Consider the following 16,800-nt stretch of genomic DNA (forward strand, 5'->3'; position numbering starts at 1 on the left):
AATTTCATCGTCGAAGTTACGGTGGGGGAGGTATTCGGGACGAAAGGATCCGCCAGAAGTCGCTGGAATCCCAACAAAGTATTCCGGGCCACTGTATCCCGTGGCTTGGTGCGCGCGTTTCAATTCGAGCCATCCGACGCAGCTCGTTCCACGAACTTTTTCCTCCGGGGGGTATATTCTCTACGCGCGGCCCGACTCGGAAGTTTTGAAATTCAAATACGGGGGAAGTTTCGCCCCAAGAATAACGTTGTCACGCTTGTATCGCGGACGCGAAAGTTTCCCGGGGGCCTCGGAATTCTTGGCATTCTTTCGCCACGGTGTCCCATCTTTCTCAGCCACCCAGAATCATCCAATGACTCGTTAACCCTTTCGATCACCGATTTTTGGCTATCTGTAAGACGTCGACTGCCAGTCTAAAATCTTAAAATCGTTTACAAGACCAAAACTTTGTTGCAGGGTGAGTACACGCGTAGTTCTTTTAATACTGTCACTTCTAAAATAAACAAATAGTATTAAACCGTGATATCGATCCAGCAACGTTTCGTTTATGTTTTAACGATATTGGATATGTTTAAGTTGCATCGAGGCGACAAGAATTGATACCCCGGATCGATACCGGTACGAAATCCTTGGGAATTGATAGGTATCGGCGTTAATGAGTACGTCATTGGATTGATCCCGTGTCGCTAGTTCGCTCCAGTGTTTCGAGAATCCAGACAGCCCCGGGAAAAGTGCTTTATGGAATGCGAAACTCGATAGGACGCGACGGTTTCCGCATTTTCAGGGCGCAAATAACGGCGTTGAAACAGGAGACTCTCGAATGTCACGGAACGTTTCCTGCGCCGGCTTTATTATGTGAAAACGCGGTCGGTGAACGTTTGATGCGCGCTGGTGACATCGCGGACGAATAAAGAGAATTTCCATTCTTCCGTCGTGGAACTCGATAGTAGACGCTCGGCGTCCCCACGCTTGAAATTCCCCGTCGTCAACGTCAAAATACTTTTGCGTCTACGCTGAGACGCTCGACGACATTCAGGGGATCGATCCACCTTCCCGAACCACCTTATTATTTTTCATGGCTGTACGATTTTGAATTAACTGTTCGAGGGCTGAAACATTCCTCCTGAAACTAACGTTGAAGAAGGTATAAAGTTAGTACTATAATATGGGGACATATTGAAAGTAAACTTCGGAGTTTTTATCAGCACTGTGACTCCCGGAGATTCTGGTAATCTTCTTACAGTGTTTTTCCATCGGATTTTCCCATCGATGGCCTTTGCGTATCACTGGCATATGCAGGATGAAAGAAAAATCACCCCCAAGTCGAAGATAATGGGGCACCATGAGCAGAGGGTCGAAATTTGCTTTCTCGTTCCCCCAGCTTCACAATGGCTGAGCAAAGTCTGACCAAATACGATCCATAATTCCCTTCAGACAAGAGCAGACTGCTTCGGTATTCGCTAATTTTCCTCGCCTGGAGAATATTATTAATAGACATTTAACAAAGTAACAATGTTCCGAAGTTTCTCTCCGGAATAAATTTTTAACGTAAAGATAGCCGCTTAAAAAAAAAATCTAGGACGCCCTCTTCGGTCATTTCCCCTCCCCAGATATGTTGAATCGTTTAATTTAGATAAAGTGGAGTCGATATCTTCATACATTTTTAGGCTTCGTTAAACAGTTATTAACGTTTAAAGTTCCGACCGTACTGAATTTTTTTTTCGAAAATGCGCAGGATTTCGAGGGTATGTGTATTTACCAAAAATGATTGTAATTAACCCTCGCAACCGAAAATAATATTTCCAGAACGATTTGAAATTTTTGAATTTAATTGTTAATAACTTTTTAACGAAGCCTTATTTTGGCCTCTAGAATCCTCTGTTAAAATTTTTCTCAGAGGTGGCCGAACACCCTGTTAGGGAGAAGAGAGTCCTAAACACCTAAATTTACATTTACTATAATTCGAAAGACCAATCCGCCCAGCGTGGCTCAGGATAGTTTGAAGAGCCTCGACTATAGACCTTATCCCACCGAATAATCCCTTCATCCCTGTCTTTTGGGTGTAATAAAAATTTCCCCCTCCTATCTCCGCGCGACAGACCGTTGTTTTTTTTGTTTATTCCCCAGTCGTATCGGAGCAGAGCGAAGCAGGCCAGAGGATTCCGTACGGACTGCCGCGAACGGGTAGAATTTTCGTCGGGTCTGTTAAGTCGCTAAGCGGCTTACGATTTCGTTCTACCAGGGGGTGGGCAGAGGAGGTGGGTCGAGCTAGGAAGTTCCGGTTAAAGGTAGAAACCAGAACACTGGATGAAGAGAGGATTTCTCTTGGTTTCTCAGGGGAATTAGCAAAAAGATCGACGCAGTCCTATGATTTTCGGCGTGTCGGAGCGTAATTCTATCCCTCCTCGATCCCCTTTTCGATCGTCAATTATTCCATGTCGCGATTATTATTCACTATTCTTCGACTATTACTTCGACCATTGGATTCCGTTCTTCCTCAAACTATTTAATTCAGGCAAATTTCTATCTAATTCTGAGATTAATTACACATTTAACAAATAAATGTCCAAATAGAAGGTTCAGATTCTGCTGGGGATGGACGCGTAAATCGCGCCACCCTGTACGTTTAAACGCATTTGCAGAAACGTCCGGTGCGCTCGATACGTTATAATCGAGTTTCCACGGAAAATTCATCGTACGAGGTTTAGTTTAATCAATTCCGGGCAAAGTGTAAACGCGAATTAAAAGTGTACCGTGATCGGTTTACAGGGTTTCCGATTCTTGTCCGACGCAATCGATTCGTCGAACGTTACACCGGAATTATTATTCTAATTAATATACGACGCCCGATACACGACCGTATTAGCGTACCGCTGTCGGGTCTATTAACTGCAAGTCCGTCCAGCACCTTTGCCCGGGACGAATTTAAATTTCAAATCGTCTCACCTTTCGCGGACTACGGAAAGATTCGCGAATCTCCAATTCGAAGTTCCCCGGCGACATCGATCGCGATCCATCATCGAAGACACGGTCCTAGAGAGCTCAATATGATTTATTGAAATGCTTTCGACCTCAAGCTTTACCTCGAGTATCGATATTCTAGCAATTATTTGCATTTTAAACTCCGTGTAATTTCTAAGCATCGTAGAATCAATTTTTTAAATTTATACGATCCTAGAACCGAAAAACTAGAGATGTACTATTCTTTCTTTTTAACAAGCCTCTTTTTAATTTAATCAGTACGAAAGATACTTTTACAAAGGCACGCAAAATAAAGATTCTATAAAATATAATTTAAACAAGTGAAATTCTACTAACGATTAACTGTCGATTTTTTTCAGCGTGGGAGTTGCAGTTTGGAAGTCAATCTTGATGTCAGGCCTGAACGATCAAAGTTCTCCGACGTAAGTTTGCACAGACATTTCAAAGCGTCTAGTTAATTTCGATTACTTTGTCCATTTTACGATTCGTGGCTGGATCGAATAAAATTCTGTTAATACGAGTGGACTCGGCGATCAGAAACGGAACGTTATTCGAGCCAGAATCGATGTTCAACATTATCGTTTGGAAATTCGCGAGTTGTAAATTGCTGTTCGATCCACGAAATTTGTTTCGTCCGAATCACCGGCAACAAATGCGTTTAATGGGACGTCTGAAATTAGTTGCGTGTTTAAGGTTAATTCGTTACCGATACCAGACAACGTCCATGACGCCAACGAATGCTTTTAAGTTATTACCAACCGGTGATTCGTCAGTGAAACCTGCGTGCTATTAAATTACCACGATTTCAGTAGAGAAGCGCGATGGGATATCGGTATTGTGCACTTCATCGTTACTTAATTACGCGATGAAACAAAAGTATCGACCCTTTAATCAGCCTCGTGCAAATAGAGTGTTTTTCAACCTATGTTCAAAGACTGTCAAATTCGAATAATACTCACACGATGCTTCCACAGTCTCTGGGAATTTTAAATATATTTGCAAAAGATATTCCTCCCTAAATATGGTGCAAAACGATTGGGTAAACAAATATATAAATATATCAAAATTGTCTATAGCTCGTGATGTTCTGTTTTTTATTCAAAATGACCCAATGCTTCAGGCTAAAACATTGAAAAATGAAAACCATAAAAGAACGAAAGTTTACGTACCAGAGTCTGATGGAATAGTTAAATGAAATTCATTTTGTTTGAAAGTGTTGGAACATAAATTCCTCCATACTTAATTGAAGTAATTCTATCAGTCCACGGCACGAATTAAACCGGGTTTAATTATACAAATTGCAGTTAATGTACACACGAGTATTTAATTTATGTTTTGCTGAATGAAATATTTACCAGTTACGCATCTGTTTACGTTGTAGAATTGTTACACGATTGTCAACAATCAGGTTTACGAAGCGTACGGAATTATGGTTTTACGAAATTCGACGCTGTAATGTATTAAAAGTCGTCCAGTAGTATAAGACCGGGTATGGTCAGACAGAGCGTTTCAATTTTCAACGTCGACTACTTGCACCGGTTTTGCACGTACCGTGACACGTTCGTTTGCTTTCGGAACATCGCTCGAATTACCAACAACTATTTCACTAACAACGCGGATAAAGTACACTGGGATAGTTTATTGCACGATCATTCCGAACCGGGACTTGGACGCACACGGCTTCGTTTCGCAATTATCCTCGCAAGAATAGCGCCATTCACGGCTGACCAAAATTACGGAGCAAATTTATTACGAGGTAAAAACTCACTCCGAGCATTTCTGGGCAAAAAACACTAGTAAAATAATATTGTTAAAAATTGTTGGATACGATTTTCCCTCGCGACGATCGATACCTTTCTCGCCGAACAAAAATTTCCAATTTTCGGAGCGCGATTCGAAATTGAATCAGCGTCTTGTCCCTTTTATAATAATCGTCGATTCTCCGAACAATGATCGCGTTATTACCGCGAACGCGCGAACAAATATCAACTGGTAAATCAAACAGATTTTATCGGATCTGGCTCTAATAACAAGCGAACGGTTGGCGAACTTCGTTATCGAAAACACGCGTATCGCACTGTCATTGACCGGATGGCATTAAAATCGATCAGGATACCACGCCCTTCGATAACGACGCGAATGCCGTTCACGATCTCGTCCACGAGCACGGAGAGTCGCGACAGAGTAATGACACGACAGTTTCTGGTGCCTTCGTGCTCGACCTAGCGTGTATTTGCCCATTGGACATCCATACACTGCGATACACAAGGCCCTTTCACATGGCCATGTACCCTATGCATGTACACATACAGGACGTATATATACGCGTTTGTACAGGGTGTTTCTAAAGTCGATCGCAGCCGTTGTCCGTCGATCGAGAAACGACCGAATTAATTTACCGTCCCCTTCCGTCAACGAAACGATTTTACTCTGCTGTGATCGTACGAACAATTAATATTCAGCACCGAGTAACCCTAATCGTACTCCTTTAACTATTCTGTGACTTTAGAAGATACGTATGTTTTTTTTTATTATTATTATTGCTAGGAAGAAAATATGTTTTAAATTGGAAATCGAAAAATTTTATAAACGAAACAGTTAGAAATGTGGAACGATGCGTTATTACTGTAATTTGAAACGTGGAATGATAAATCAACATTCGAGAACACCGGTGCAAGTAGAAAGAACGAGTAATGGACTGACACAGCCAAAGAATTTTTTTAAACTAATTTTCCTAGGAGTTAACGAGTTTTGTTTGTCGAAGACTGATGGGAATTGAGAATATTTTATTTCGTATTTAATATTGTAATATTTGTAGCGTTCGGCGGAGTATTTTTCTTAGGATTCATAAATGCGTTGTTCTGGTAGGATTTGGAAAATATCGGAGAAAAACCAGACGTGGAACAGTATATACGTATCTATAAATACTAAAGAGGAAATTGATTACAGTAACCGAGTCTACTCACAAAATACACACGCCTCTGCTTGTTATTCAGCTCTAATTACCAACTCTTCTCGCGTTACATTCGTTGAAATATCAGACCTCTTCCCTTTGGTTTGTTTTTTCAATTACTCGATTCCACTCGTTCGCTGTTTCAATTCGCACTTCACACTCGTCAAATCTACTTTACAGTTATTATCTTCTCGACTCCGTTTCGCAAACATAAGCAAAGTCAAAGCATCGCGTATTCTTAGTTCTATAAAATCAAATTAGATTCAATGCAAATGCCTATGACTTTTATGCCACGTATCGTGAATTTAATTTGACAAGCTGATCTCGCGTGATAGAAAATATGGGTATTCCAGGTTCCCGATGAACTCGATTTAATTTGATTTTTGGTTCGAATAGTGTCCCCCTATCGATTGACGACAAAGTGAATAATTAGGTCATACGCGTCATATGGATGGACGTATGTTCCAACGTTGTAAACGTTTTACAGAGAAACGAATTATTAATTTTCCGTTGACTGTCAAATTTTTGCATAATAAATGCTCTGACGGACGAGCATGGATATAGAAATGTCTAGTAACTTTTAGTCAGATGTATGCATATATGCAGATTCGTCTCGAGCGACCATGAATCCATAATCATTTTCCATTATTCCGATGGATCTAAATACCTCGTTACTTATTAACGTTTTGCATCAAACAAATTCCATTTCTAAGATTCTTAATTAAACGATATTTCTACATTCGATTGAACAAATTCCTTTGAGAATTCCGAAAACATTCCCAATGTGGTTTGAAAAAAAAAAGTATAAGTGCTCGATGAACTTCCAATTTAATTTGCCTTTTTCTCCAAAAACGCTCGCTGTTGGAACGTTAGAAGGGCGTTGTGGGGCAATAAAATATCAATTTCGCGTTGACCGTCGAATTTTTGCATAATAAATCCTGGGACAGAGCTCGCACAGGGTCACACGGGACCGATAACGACGGCTCGTATCCAACGCAGGCGAGGTCGAAAGCCCGGTTAAAGGGCAGAGAGACAGAGGTCGAGCTCGCTCGTCATTGTTAGGACAACCTTTGATCTATGCGAGCCATCCACCTGCGGCTACGTGTATCTCTCCGTACGCGTAATTAGCGGGGAAAACGGCCGCCTCGCGATCGCACGAAGAAAAATTTACCGCGCGAATTAGATCCCTTTGTAGCGTCGCAGAAATTGCGGTCGGCTATTCCGCGCCACGATCAAACGAGTCGTTTTCAACGCGACCCTAGACCTCGTCATCCGCGTTCGATTAACAGACGAACAGAGAAAATGGAAAACACAAACTCGACACGGTCGATCCTTGACAATGTTCCGAAAGATTTCGTTATCTCTTCGTTAGCTTCGCGAGTGAGAGTATTTACTCGCGTTTTAGAAGGGCGATTGGCGTCCATTTTTTATTTCTAGCATATGAACGCTTGATGGAAATTGAAACTATCTTAAATATAGTGTTTCGTGTTATGTTCTGTTAAATATTGAAATCGTATTTTTGCAATATTTGATTTCTCGATCTCTATAATAAAAATAGACTGCATTTATTTAATTTTAATCTAATTAATTTAACCACGAAACCCCAGAAACATTCTGCATACGAAATATAAAACAAAATATATTCCCCAATACTGGATGCTAGGAAATTGATAGAAAGTGTCGAGAACGTAAGCCTTGCAAAAAATGACCAATTAAGTAGAATCAGTAAACGTTGGGTGAACCCTGCACAAGTACGTGATCATCGTTCGATCGTATCGCGACCACGGTGGAACGTTCAGGTACGATCTGGCTTTGATTTACGGATCAATTTTCCGTTGAACGTTAAGCTCGAGGAACACCGAGCCACTCGAGAAGCTTTGACGTTACACATGCGTGGACCGTCGTTAATTCGAACGCGTCCCCTATGCCATACCGTTTTAATGTTTCCAATTTCGAACACCGATTAAGCCCCCCGGGGTCGTTTTATCCACTTTCCATTTGGTAATTTATGCTTCTACGGGCCGAGAACACGCTGACGAACGTACGTCGAATTTCGCAATTAGATTTTCTCCTTCCGGATGGCCACGATTTACCGGATATCCCGTCAGAATCGGGTTAGACGCCGCACGCGTCGCGCGCCGAGTTTATTAAATTTACGGAAAATTTCGACGAATTGCTGTCCGCTTGTTTAATCCCATATTTCCCGCGAAACACGGGAAAGAGTTCCAAACATTTTCTCACTGTTCGATTTCCAGCGCAACCGTTACTGAATTGTCCAGGGCTGAATCATTTGAGGCGCGAAAAATAGATACGTGATAAAATTCACATACTGAACTTTCAAACTATATTAATTACTTAGAATACTTCGACGAGTTTCAGATTCCATTACAATTATAGAACTCATATCATTTTTCACCAATTCATATTAAATTTGACTAAGAGGGGAAATCACTGTAACTTTGTCATTTTTCCGAATTTTACTTTAATGTTTTGTCGTTCTTAAAACCCCCAAGCATTGAAAAGAGATAAAAAAAAAATTTCGATGTTTCAATCCGTCACAGTGGTTTCCCCCCTTAATGCAACCATGTAAATTGTCCATAAATTTCCATAAGCGTGGGTTTGATAGTGAAAATATTGAAACCATGGAGTGGACCTTGGAGAGAGCAACGAAACTGGCCCTCTCGAGGTTCCATTCGATCTCCTTCCAGTCGACTCGTCGTCGATCGTAGACGTCCTTTTGCCAGGCCGATCATCGGCGTCGGGCTTCAGCGCGTCGCGACGCGTCGATTCGAGAACCGCACCGCGAATTAGTCCGCTCACAGGTTCCGTCCGTCCCTTCATAGGCGCGGATCGATCGCATGCGAAACCCGGCGGCGCTTTTGTCTCGGTCTGAAAGGGCCTTTCATCAGGGCAAATACCTCTCCACGGTCGTCCTGCGCCCGATTCCACGGCAAATACAGCGCGACCGATCGAAGAATCCGAGGCACGATCCCGTCCGTCGATCCTCGATCGCGTGATTCCCGGCCCCCTCTTTCTCCTCTTCTTTCTTCTCGCGATTCGCGCGATGGAAGAATCCGGAGACTATGGGCCACGAAGCGTTCATGCTCGCAGGTTCTTATCGGCCGCGTCGACTTTGTAATTTATTGTTCCTTTCGTTCGACGCGTCGCCTACTTCCGAGCCTTTTGTTCGCGAGAAAGAGCTTACACGCGAGTAACAGTTCCCATTGTAGCCGTGCGAGTTATTTAGAATAGATTAAGCTTCCCAGGAAACGGAGAGAATTAGAAATTCTGCAAATAGAACATTTTTATTTTAATTCATAGAAAGGTCTTCGTCGAAAAGCTAGGCATCGAGAATATAATTTTTGTGAGGGGAAGAAAAGCATTGTTCACTTCAGAATTGGAGAGGATTCTATTATTTTTCCCCCTGATAATTTTGGAAATTTGTTTTTCGCGAGGGGTAATGAAAATAACTACGATCACGTTCGATGAAAATTAGAGTAATTGCACTATGTATAGCTGAGATGGTCATCGCTACCGAGTGTGTGGTCCATCCATCCTGAATAGAATGGAATGGAAGGACCATCTATCAACGCCATTGCAGTTGGCTTCAATATCATCGTTGCACGTTAGAATTATATCTCCGTGTTACAGCAGCCTAGTTTACGAGAGTAAACGTCTGCTCCAATAGCGCAGTGACGCAAATTTTCTAATTTCACACTGAAATTACATAATACTGTCTATAGAGTGTTTTTCGAGTCAGTGACGACAATCGAGCCGAAATTCGCGAGACGATGAAACGGTTAGCAGGACTCTAAAAATGTCTGACATTCCTCCATTGCACTTTTCATGCATCCGTCTTGATATTCGTGAGCGACGTTTCCGGATAGGGCACTTAAGCTATTTCTGTTCGCGAACTTCGCCGGGTGGAATTCTATGATACATTCTTCCGGCGTGCACTTTATCTCGCCGGAGAATTCAGATTTATCCTCCGTATAATACGTAGAATTATTACCCACCCGCTGAAGGATTTACGTAATCGTGCACTTTCTGTTGGATCCTCTGCGTAGTAATCCCCTATACGCCTGCAATTATCATTTCAAAAGTATTTTCTGTTTATCCCCGACGTCGGGCTTGAGTAAAGCGCGATACCGTTGCCCAGGCGCTTTTCATTATTTTAAATTGAGCCTTCCGCACACCTTTTCACCCTTTCTTCTCCTCCTCTGGATCTCGACTTTGGTTCCGTTCGCTTGGAAAGCTTTTTAAGCGCTCTATCTGGCTGGAAAATGTTATCCGATTAGGAGCGTAACGCTTGATTGACAATTCTTTGTGTTAATACAGAAAATTTATTTCTTCCAACTGTATAAAATGGTGAGAATATTCTGAAGTGGTTTGTTCTTGGTAGACTACCATATATACATATATATATCTATATATATAGGAATAATGGATCGAGAACTTGTGGGAAAGGGGATTGGATACATAGCATTCTAGCGGCGAGCGTGGGTGGCGACGCTGCATACCTATCACGAGAACCTCGGTCATCTCCGAATAAAGAGATTAGGTTTATCTATAATCAGAGATCTATACAGGGTGTTCGGCCATCCCTGGGAAAAATTTTAATGGGAGATTCTTGAGGCCAAAATAAGACGAAAATCAAGAATACTAATTTCTTGATTGAGGCTTCATTGAAAAGTTATTATACGAGCAGTGAATGTATTTTTTTGGCCCACTATTCCGGGACTCTAGAGCTCCATTAATACGCATTGTTTGCATTTTGAAACATTAAAATCCTCCAATCCGTTCAGAAGTTATGATGTTTTAAACATACGTATGCAATTTCAGGGAAAAATATCGTATATGGTCAGACATTAGATTTTCGGTAGGGAATTTTTTTTCTCGTTAGTGCGTAGGATTTCGGGGGTATGTCTATTGACCAAAAATGATTGTAATTAACCCCCGCAACCAAAAATAATTTTTTCAGAATGATTTGAAATTTTTTAATAATTCTTTAACGAAGCCTCAATCGAGAAATTGATATTCGTGATTTTCGTCTTATTTTGGCCACTAGAATTTCTCATTAAAATTTTTCCCAGGGGTAGCCGAACACCCTGTATATTACCTCCCTTTTGGAATCAAATTAAGACATTTAACTTTCAGTTTTGCAAATGAGATGGAGTTATGAAATTGCCAAATTTCATTGAAATCGGTGAAGTAACAATTTTAAACAATTCGTAGAGAGGAAGTTGTGGAAAACTTTAAACTCCTATGGTCGAGGACCAACAAACGCATCGCTGGGGATGGAACGCCGTGTATTATTCATATTCTCGTTTATGCTTCTTTTTTTTCGCTTACAAATCCGGGCAAATCCCCCCGGAATAGCGTGAAATAATAAACAGCGAGTCTCTCGGAGTCACGTGTTTCGCGCATTCGGCCCACCGCGATAATTTATAAGTGTCTCGCTCGTTACGTATTCGGAACGTTCGCACGGAAACGCGACGCCGCTTAGAGAAATCTTTCTACCGCCCACCATTAAAATTCTCGCTGCGTTCCAATGTTTCTTAACCGGAGTTCGATGCACTGCTGTATCTGCCATTAAACCGTACGCTTTGACCCCTCGGAAATCACAAATATAACTGTCGGAGATTTCTATATTCCGGAAAAATTCAGGAACACCGTCTGAACATCTTTTTATATTCTTCAATACATAACAATAAATAAGTCAAGAATGAACGATCATTAATGATTGAAAAAATTCATACAACTAACCAAAGTGTGCTTAAATACGCGTACAAAACGTGAAGTCGATCGGTTTAAAAGTTTCCCTGAAATTAATTTTCGTTTCTCCCAAATATAACTTGATGCACGATATCTTCATAGTATTTATTATAATAAATCGGCTTATAAATTTTCCTTATCCGCGATATTTATGGACGAAACGTGCTTTAATAAACTCGTAACGAGGACCGGAAAACGGAACGTTTATTTAAAACCGGCGCCAAAATTCTCGCGACCGTCTGTAATATATCGCGCGCGAGGGTGAGTTTATGAAAAGGAAGAGTGATACGAATTTACGGGCAAATTCGAGAACCCTACTTTAACCGCCATAGGAGCCTACGACCCTAAAAACAGACCTCTGCCGCCTTTTTTACTCGAGCTTTTTTTAAACAACTGTCGACAGAAGCGACGAGGGAAAATGTATTTTTAAGGAGGGGAGAACGTGTATCGTCGACGCACCTTTTTAAGTTTCCTGCATATTTCAGAACGCTTCGCTGTTTTCTCGTCGAATCTTTTTCATACCGTACCATAAACATCGTTTCCAAGCAAAATTTGCACATTCTCGTAACGTATGAACGCGTTTGTTTCCTATTTTTAACCTGCTGCGCGCGTTACGATACAATTTTTTTACACAAAATCAAATTTAATATTTAATGGTCGCGTACCAACGTACGAATTATTTCACGTTCGCTTCGGGATCCCTCGGATGGGTATTTAAATAATTAAACGTCGAGATTGCCAGTGTAAATCGTTATATTTCCACAAATTAAACAACCTAAACTTTCCCTCTGAATATTATACAAAATATTATTTAGATCGAACAAATATTGCAGGATTTATGAAGAAATCACAAACACACAGACGTTGAATTTTGCGTTATCGAGTATATTTTTAGCGATCGTACAGGTACCACTCGGTCTGCCATAAAATTCTTCGATTCAGTTTTTCACGTTTCCGTAGATTTGCATGGAAATTTTGGAAAATTGTTGCATTTCGTAGTCAGCGTTCGAACCTAATTATCGACGACGATTGCTAGGAGGCTCCTACGATCTCCGTGCTGCTCCATTCTCGTGATTCGCGAACAAAGCAATTTCCCTTCCCCTCCAGTCTCTCCATTAACAGACGCGATACGCCTGTTCTCGGTTTCCTTTCGAATCGCGAGCTGTTTTTAATTGTGTACGCCCGTGTAATTTGCGTTCGCGCGCAATTTGCGCGACAATTACCGGGGAAATCTGCGATTGCACGGCCCGTAATGCCGTGACACAGTTTAGAACAGCAACGAGAAGACAATGGTCGGAGGTACTCTCATTTACGAAAAGCACCCTACGAGAGAGAAAGGGAAGAGGTGGCCAAAGGGAGCCAGGGCACGTTTCAGACAAAGTTTGCGTTGTCTTTTTTTTCCCCCAGCACAGTTTCTTGAAAGTGGCCTTTGTCGCTTTTCAAGCATCTGCTCGTGTTTGAAAGGCTTTCGGTTCAGTTTGCTGGTTCCTTTGCCCGATATTCCGAATACCGATGTTAGTTTTCCCTCTTCCGGATTCTGTGGGAACACTGGAGGAGCTTAGGAAACAATTACTTATCGGAATAATAACTTCCGCCGATAATGAAAACATTTCTAAACGAATATTTTACCACCGTAAGTAATTGGGAATTTTCGAATACTATATTTGCTTATCATTATCGAACGGAACGAAGAAGCTGGAATAAGTTGGAGACACGGAGTTTACCAAATGAAATTCTGGCCGAGAGTCTCGAATTTTCGCGCCGCGAGGAAGATTGTTTCGTCCGCGTAATTAAGCCAGTAAAAGAACGTAACGCTGGCCGGAGTTTGTAATTGCGTAAACGTACAATGGGAATTTCTCGACGTAACAAACCGAAGCATTTTATTTCTGACACTGGACGGAACCGTGAAATTTTAACTCGTCATTTCCTGCGCGCCGCGAATTGGACGACGTGGAAATTTGCGGTTTGCTAAATCTCGGCTTTTATGACGTCGACTCCGCGTTACTAACTAGTCGCGTCCCACAGAAACGCTCTACAATATTTACTAATTCACTGATACTTGAACAAATTTTTACATTCGATTCGTATTAACCTTTGTCTGACGAAATCCGGGTCAAACTGTTTATTTCAGAGTTTCGTAGTTCCGGTTCTCGGTAAATAGGAGTATTAAATTCAATTAAAAACTCTGCGCTCGAATGCAAAATAGCATAATTCAGGTTGGATAAAAATACCCCGGAGAGAAGTGATTATTTCATTAAAAAACTTACAACGAATCCCTAGCGTAACTTTGACTTTTCATCGATGATAAAACTCGGAAAACTGAAATCGATCACTTTTCTACCCCGAGATTAGAGAGTCACCATATGAAATTAGGGTTGCTCGTAATTATTTAAAAACTTTTCGACCTCGAGGTACGCAAGTGATCGATTCGACTTGTAATTGTCCAACTTTATTTTCGTATTGACATTGACATGTATATTCGTTTAGAAAATTAACGCGACACTTTTTATCGTAACACAAACTACAGACTCTGATGTATCAGTCGAGAGCAAAATTCTTGCTTGTACAGGGGTTGACCCCTCGAACCCAAATTATCCAATTTCTTCGTTCTCGATAAAGAAGAGAAAGAGAACAAAGTTCGGATCGTTTCGCGCCAAACGGGGCGTGCACTTTTGAAACTAGCTTGCTTTCGAACTGGCACGGTGCCACCTGTTCCTCCCACGCGTTTCGAGTCGCTGATATGCCAATGATCGCGTTAAATCGTCGAAATACTTGTCCCCCGTCGAACCGCGAATCACAGCCGACCCTCGTTGCGTACCACCCTACCCTAACCGCTTCTATAAATAGGCCGGGTTTATCGTTTGGCTAGGGTTGGAAATCCCCTAAGGGCAATCATAAGGTGTTTATATTGCGTCACGCCACGCAACGGCTGTAGGGAACTAATCGTCGGCGCATTGGGAACGTCGTGATCGAGGGCGCGCAGGACACTGGGTATTTAGATGCTTATCCGCGGTGTACGCCCTACCGTAACGGCTATTTATCGTTGCTGAATAGCAATTGTGCGGATTAGGCCCTTCGCGCCCGATATATCTGATTACACCTACACCGGCGACAATGGATACCTGTACTCGTGTCGTCCATTAACCCTCGACAGCTGGGGTGGTCTTTTACCCATACAGAAACGTCATTCGTGTTTCATACAAGCACCTTAAATGTTCCATTTATTTTGTTTGGAGGGAGCAAATATTATGCAACATACTTTTCTCGATATTTTTGAGATTTTAAGATATACTATTGTATATTAACCTTCGACAAAAAATTGTTTGATTCGATAAATAGGACAATTACGAATAAAGCCTCGGGAACAACACCTCGGTTCGTTTCATTTTTGGCAGGACATTACGCGCGACGCAACAAACTTGGTCCTTCGAGACGTCGCGTGCGAAAGTTCGATAATTCGATCACCGCAAGCCAAAACAGGGTTCGGTGAGTTTCCAGAAAAAACTTTAACATTGCTTTTCGGTAAAGGAATAAGAATAAAACCGATAAACTCTCTTACGAGCGAAATAAAACGTAGTCGAGCGCGTTCACGCTCTTGAAAAAGGACCATTTTGCAGTGTTTGCGTAAAAGTTTACGCGCCGTGAAGAGAATCCATAGAGAAGATTTATATTATCGTGCGACTGCAGCAACGGGGACATCTCTTTCCGGAAGATTGTGTCTTTCAAAGGAACAATTTAAAACACTAGAGCGCCATTTGCATGGTAAGCAGTTTTTTTACCGGAAGTTTGAATGTGCCCGGGGGTATGTAATTTTCTCAGACCTCCCCCCATGAGTCCCGATCATAAATACAAAAGTGAGCTTCATAAATATAAATTACCTTAAAGGAAAAGTGAACGAGTGTCGTTAATCTCGCCGTGGCGCCGAGCAACGTCGAAAATTCGATTGTGCGCGATTACGGTCGATACGGAATTGAACGTCCACCGAGAAACGCCACTTTCCCTCCTGCCTTTTCTTCCCTCCGTGTATCCCTTTCAACCTCGTTCCCCATTTTTTTTTGTCCACCGTAAACGACCGATTGCTTCGAGACTAGTTTCTTTACGGGCAATCCATAGTTTCACTCCTCTTTGGTCAACTTTGTACGAATCGAATTATTGTATTAATGTTGTATCATCCAGTGTATAGTGCTAAATGTAAACAAAGTTGTCGTGCCGTAGATTCTTATCCTTTGATTAATTTTTTAAAGAAGCAAATTCTCAACTTATACGACGCAAATTCATAGAAGTCTTCAACTTTTAGTCGACGATTTAACGCGCGCGTGTTTCAATCGTTTCGCGCAAGAAGGGTGATCGCAATGCAGTTTCGAAACTTGAAAGCGGTTATTCAGCGAACGTACCCAGCTTCACGGGGACGATTTAAATTCCGGACGAGTTCATGGCGTTCCCAAGAAGGAGGTGATCAGTCGCGAGTACCGGAAGCGGTCAGATATGCCCCGTCCCGTGAAGGGTCTCGCGGGCATTTTCCAGCCGAGAGCCGGACAGGTCAATCGGAATTTTAAATCGACGCAGCCTCGGATGTTTGCCCGAAAAGCTTTCAGCCTGTAAATTATTCATCGTATGCCTTCGCTCCGGCTCGCTGGCGCATTAAAAAAGGGGCTCTCTGTTAGCGTCGTGTTGCCCCTAATGTTCGACAGCGTGCTCGACCAAAGGCCACTTTGAAGCGTAAAAGGAGGAGGGGGATGGAAAAACGAAAGAATCGTACGTTTCTCTCTCTTTTTACGAGCTTATCGATACAAGTATGTACGTTACAGTCGCCGTACCGTCGAACGGGAACGACGTTTCCCGGGATCGGGCGAACGCGTCCGCTTTTTCGAGTTCGTTTACAGTCACCGGAAACACGTAGATGGAACTCGATCCGAATTGCACGACTTTTCACGGTGAATTTAAACGCTGTCTCGCGGGTGAGGTACACGGAGAATTTACTGCATTGGGACAACGGTTTTTAATCCGGCGGTGGATCCCAGGGAAATTCGAATCCTCGAGCCCGTCCCTTAAAATACGTCGATATCGGAACAGCGGATAGCTCGAGAACA

The 16,800-nt window shown here is 42.1% G+C and overlaps 2 protein-coding genes across 5 annotated transcripts in view; one reads left to right on the top strand and one right to left on the bottom strand.

The window, feature by feature from the left end:
* The window catches only part of Evi5 (ecotropic viral integration site 5), a 472,270-nt gene that overhangs the window by 259,834 nt on the left and 195,636 nt on the right, over nt 1-16,800 (bottom strand). The window lies entirely within an intron of this gene.
* The window catches only part of Dscam3 (Down syndrome cell adhesion molecule 3), a 180,059-nt gene that overhangs the window by 45,509 nt on the left and 117,750 nt on the right, over nt 1-16,800 (top strand). For all 4 annotated transcript variants that reach the window (XM_076771883.1, XM_076771880.1, XM_076771884.1 and 1 more), the window contains exon 3: nt 3,342-3,404. The gene's annotated coding sequence lies outside the window, so the exon portion shown is untranslated. The remainder of the gene's footprint in view (nt 1-3,341; nt 3,405-16,800) is intronic.

The sequence above is a fragment of the Colletes latitarsis genome, chromosome 8, assembly GCF_051014445.1.
Source record: "Colletes latitarsis isolate SP2378_abdomen chromosome 8, iyColLati1, whole genome shotgun sequence".
Taxonomy (NCBI): domain Eukaryota; kingdom Metazoa; phylum Arthropoda; class Insecta; order Hymenoptera; family Colletidae; genus Colletes; species Colletes latitarsis.